This window comes from Canis lupus, chromosome 32 (assembly GCF_011100685.1).
Source record: "Canis lupus familiaris isolate Mischka breed German Shepherd chromosome 32, alternate assembly UU_Cfam_GSD_1.0, whole genome shotgun sequence".
Classification (NCBI taxonomy): domain Eukaryota; kingdom Metazoa; phylum Chordata; class Mammalia; order Carnivora; family Canidae; genus Canis; species Canis lupus.
In genome coordinates this window covers 8,250,016-8,256,015 of record NC_049253.1, presented here as the reverse complement: position 1 = coordinate 8,256,015, position 6,000 = coordinate 8,250,016, and positions in this window count along the sequence as shown.

Here is a 6,000-nt window from a genome sequence, read left to right as displayed (position 1 = left end):
TAAGCAATAAACAATAATAGAAGTTAAAATATATTTCTTTATTTTAAATAGCAAAATAGTAAGAAAAATAACTCCATGAATAATATAACTGCTTGGAAAACATTTTGAAATATAAAAGAAGCTGATGAAAAACATCATCCTCAAAGGATGTTTATAGAATAAGAGAACTTTATTTAGCTGCCATTCATATTATGTACATAGACGAGTCAGTATAAAAACAAACAAATGGGCTATGATTTGGAGTTATATAAAAACTCCAAATATTTACAATTTTAAACCCGTTAAAAGATTGGCAGTAGAAGGAAAAATTTTACGGGCATTATGTGGGTGGCAATTATTAAGTCATTCCTGTGAAACCACCTACAGCATAGATTATGGCCCCACTCTCTAGGCTTTTCTATTTTGTCAAAGGGGAGAAGACCACCAAATATTTCAAGCCAATGAATAGTTGTCTGTGATGATAATTTACATGGTATAGCCTTGCATGAATTATAAGTGTACAATGAAAAAAGATAGGAAGGGGATGGGAGGAAGAATTGAAGCCCTATACAAAGTCTCTGAACTTCCTAAGGCAGATCACTATTTCCCAGTGGAGTAAAGATACTGCATTACTTCATTAGTCTCCTTTTTAAAAATGACAATCATTTCCCTAAAATCCTATAAAATTCATGTTATAGTATTTTTCCTGGACTGAGCAGTTTTACACTTCTTGTAGATGATCTCACTGTTTTGTATCTTTGCAAACCTTGTTGTTTTGTATCCTTGAAAACCTAAATAAGAATATTGAAGCAATATTTAAGTTGTGAATTTTCTAGCATAAAATAAAATCTCACTGAAAGTCAAGATAATTTAGTAATTATATAATATATGTCTTTTTATGTCTAGTGTCCACCCCAGTAATATAACAATGAAAAACAATTATTCAAAAAAAAAACAATTATTCATTTTGGAAAATTTAAGTATACAGATGTTACCTTAATAAAAAAAAAGTTTCAGTGTGTGGTTAAAAATAAAATCACATTGCATAGAACTGAAAAATTAAAGGAAAAGTGAAAACCATCCTTTTATAGAGTTTAGACAAGAAAAGGAGAAGAAAAAATGAATAATAACTGTAAGGACTCAGGGTTAAAATATTTTATTAGAATGGGAGAGATTTGACCATTCCTATAGGCTTATGAAGAGGATCCTTCAGAGAGGGTGAATTTGAACGTGGGTTGGACCCTCAAAAATGGAGTAAAGTCCAACAAAATGGGGATATAATGGAATCAAAGGAATATATCTTTGAGTTTAGGAAAAAGACTTTACATTTGGTCTAGATAGAAGTAGCTTATAGGTAGAAGACCAAGTTACAATGAAAGTTTGCAACACAGTTGTAAGAAGCACAATTTTCTCAATAAATCAAGAGGTCATTCACTGACAGGAGGACGAGGTCAAACGCATCATATGAGAAATATAGCAAATGTTTAAATCATCAAAGTGAGTGGATAAAATGCTAAAATGGGGCATGTTACAACGACTGGTCAAATTGGGGACCAATGTTTTATCTTGGTTGATATTCAAGTTCACAAGATTAGTCTTTAGTAGATTCAGCTGCCTGGCCATGGGAACAGAGAAAGTGGATTGTGTCAATAAACCAGGATTAGAAGTTTGTAGTTACAAGGTGAATTTAAGGATGTTGATGTAAGAGTAATCTGGGAAGCCAGTCAGAATCCAGCCTGGAGGAAAGAAAAGGAGAAGAAGAGGAACCTAGGGACTGGATAGAAACCAGACAGATCAAGAAAATGTCACCATTAGTGCAAATAGTAAATACTTTTAAAATTTAGGTAGTATGTGAGATGGCCATTAGACCCCAAGGCTAAGGAAGGCTAATGACAAAATACTGAGGAATGCTGGCATTAAAAGAAGAAGTAAGCATGCTTTTTGTTCTAATTGGCGGTATTAGAGAAAAAACTTACAAAATAGTTAAAAAAAATGAAGTCTGATGAATCTATCCAAAATGTTTGCAATAGAGATCTTAAAACAAATAGATAGAAGGATCTGAGTGACCTCAAAATCATTTTCTGTCCAATTCTATAAGTAAAACTGTTCAATCCCCGAATAAACTTTTAAGGGAACATGACTGCACGAAAAAGTTGCCATCAAAACATATGTTTTGATTTATTCTTTGATCAGAAGTATTTTCAGAGCTTCAATGGGAACTTCACCCAAAATACAAAAAATAAAATCTCAATACCCAACATCTAAATCTACCCTTACATTCACCTTTGGAAAAAGCTTCATGATTCTTTCAAGGCAGAAAACTGAAAACTCCAGAAAGCAGGCGTCCCTGGGCATGCTCAAGTGTAGCTGACAGCTCTGTTCATTACTAATAATAAGTGAGCAGGAAGTCAACAGATTTTCCATAAGACTTTTCTTTTAACTTCTCAAACTCTGTATGCCGGCACCCTCTAAAAGTACTATCTTGTATAGTTATGTAACAATTCCAAAGGAAGAAAAATGTTAAGATCTCTTTTTTTTTTTAATTTTTATTTATTTATCATAGTCACAGAGAGAGAGAGGGGCAGAGACACAGGCAGAGGGAGAAGCAGGCTCCATGCACTGGGAGCCCGATGTGGGATTTGATCCTAGGTCTCCAGGATCGCGCCCTGGGCCAAAGGCAGGCGCCAAACCGCTGCACCACCCAAGGATCCCTAAGATCTCTTAACAATAATAACACAACCATGAAATTCTGACCATCTCTAATGTGCAAAAACTAAACCTTCAAATCATAGATTCAGTTCAATTTGAGAAATATTTACTGAGAAAACACTCTGCTATAGACACTGAAGAAAGTGTTGAAAAGTGTACGAAGTTAAAAAAAAAAAAGGAATATATAGTCTAACCGCAATAAACTCAGGTGCTAATGGACAACAAAAGGCAATCATAAATATCTCAGGGATTGAATCATAAAACAAGGGGACCTACTTAGAAAAAAAAACATACACATACACTGTGAGGAAATATTATTTTCCCTCTTGTCAATATTGCTAAGAGAGGCTTGGCAAAGCAACACAGAAAGAGGTGCAGGAAGTTGAAGTAATGCAATGCTTATACATGAATTGATAGGTGAATTTTACCACCCCTGAAAAGGCACATAATCAAAGCCATGTTTCCAAAGAATCAAGGAAAGAACTATGTGTCAGGTTGAGAGAAAGAGAGAGAGAGAGAGAAAAACCTTAGTAATGTAGTCTCCATTGGACTTTAGGATAAGCACCATCATCATCAGAAACTATTGCAGCAATACATAGTATAGAGACATGTTAAACAATCTTGATTTTTTCCCCACCTCTCTTTCTCATCACTATCTCATCTTAACAACTCAAGTATGCGCGCACACACCCATGTGCACATGCACACAAACACTCCATCACCTTATCCTGTCTTATCTTTCTTCATAGCACTTGTTAGTATCTGAAACTATTCCTTAGGTTAGGGATCTTATCAGTCCCATTTACTGCTGGACCCTCAGAACCCAAAACATGAGCGACACATTGAATTGAATGGATGAATGAATAAAAACACATAGGCCAGTTCTCCACAGACACCATACACAAATATTTTGAACTTTAATTGCTGCACTGCTGTACTTGATTTTTTGTTGTTCATAACTCTGTTTTCCTTTTGTTCCTACTTCTTCCTGTAAGCTGATTTTAGAACTTACATTTCTAAAAGATAGAGCAGAAGGAAAGGATTGGCAAATGATAATTCAGACCTGGAAATGTAAGTTGACAGTCATATGTAGACACATGACAAGTAGCTCCTTGTACAATTTTTATCATACTTTAAGAATATATATTTAGAGTATTTTATTATGATGTTTTATATATATAAAACATATATAAAAACATTAACTTTGCCATTTTATCCATTTTTAAGTGTACAATTCAGTAGTACTGAGTCCATTCACACTGTGAAACTATCACCATTATCCACCTCCAGAAATTTTTCATCATCCCAAATTGAAAGTCTGCACCCATTAAATAACTCCCCATCACTCTCTTCTCGTAGACCTTAGTAATCACTCTTTCTGTCACCGTGAATTTGACTGTTCTAGGCATCTTCATATAAATGGAATTATACAATATGTGTCCTTTATGTAGTTTATTTCATTTACAATAATGTTTTCAAGGTTCATTCATGAGTTGCATGGATCAGAATTTCATTTCTTTTTAAGGCTGAGTAATATTCCATTGTTTATACATACTTACTGTATTTTGTCTATGCACTGATGGGCATTTGGCTTGATTCCAACCTTTGACTATTGTGAATAATGCTGCTGTGAACATCAATACGCAAGTATATATTTGAGTTCCTGCTTTCATTTCTTTTTGGCTACAACTTAGAAGTAGACTAAGATTATAAACTGGAAAAAGTCTTGTATTTTACTCAAATGAACTGATGAAACACTGAAGGTGTTTGAGCAGAGAGAAATAATCTGGCTTACATTTACCATTATTATCCTCACTACAGTTTGCAGACTTTATGAATGAAATGAAAAAAATATTTAATGGTGAAATAACTTGTAAATTTTAAAGGAACATATCGTCTAGTGGGACATCATAAAGCATCAGGGAAGTCTAGAAATGCAGAAATAATGCAGAGATGGATGAGATCTTTGTAGATGGTGGTAAATTGAAGAGAATACCCTGCAACCCAGACTGAAGGCTCCTGGAGGTCTGGTAATGAGCAGCTGTTTGAACTATACTTTGACTTAGAGGGAGGAAAAAAATTAAAAAGAAGTGAAACTGACAAATTCTGCTGAAAAAGATCTAAGACCTGACCTACCAGTGTAAGCCACTCAAAGCTGACATAGAAATGTCATCACTATTATTTGAAAATAATTCAAATTAAAGGTTAAATTCAATTAGAGATTAGAAAAGGCCCCCCTAATCCCACTCCTCAGAAATAACCAAGGTTAATTATGATCCTATTGACCTAAAATTGATAGTTGAAGTCAAGAGAATAAATAAGCTCACCAAAAGAGAAATGAAAATAAACTTAAAACAGAATAAGCAGAGAAATATTAAAAAAAAAGAGGATCCAGAAAAAGAAAGTAGAAAGAATCATCCAAATATGAGAATTGGGATAATGACATACCAGAAAACTGAAGAAAAAGAGTTTTGAGGAGATGCAAGTCTAGAATCTCAAATTCACAAGCAAGCCTAGGAATTATGGACAGAAAAAGTCAATTTGCATTAGCCCAGTTCTTTGTCTTTATGGTATATAAGCAGTACAAATGTCATGGGACACTTATTCAATAACCTCTGCTAAATTAAATAATATTAATAGTATATAGAAACAAGTTCTGTCAGAAAAATAGACATTTTCTGTTCTTTTCTTTGGCACACACTAATTCCATGCTTTTGTACAAGTACAAATTACAGCTTTGTGTTTGTCTGCTCTTTTTTCTACCATATGCACTAATCATTTTGTGGAAACAATTACACACAACTGACAAAGAGATTACAATCTCTTTCACCCATTAATTTTTTTTGACCTGCTGAAAATCAAGAATAGCTAAAAGTCTTTTATCTCTAAAAACATCTGAAGTATAAGCTGCCATAAATGCCACATTCAATGGGTTGAACTTTGACAAAATAGCAATTGCTTCTGTTATTTTTTCTTTTCATTTTGAGCTCCTATATAGGAAATACAATAAGGATATGTTCAACGTGCTACATACTTACAGAGATAAAATGGCAGAGACTCCAAAAAGGTTTTTGAGTCATTCCTGAATAAAAACACTACTGAACAAGGGAAGGAAATGAGTAATGTAATGATGCAGAAAGAATAGCAGGCAAGAAATTGTTGAAAGAGTGGTCTCTGCAGTCTTCCATTCACAGGAAATCAGAACCCCTGGTAATTAATATTTTTGAAGTATTTTTAGGTATATTTAGACACATATGTTGAACCAATATAAGCCATTAAAGATGGACTGATATAGATAGACTTAATTGATGA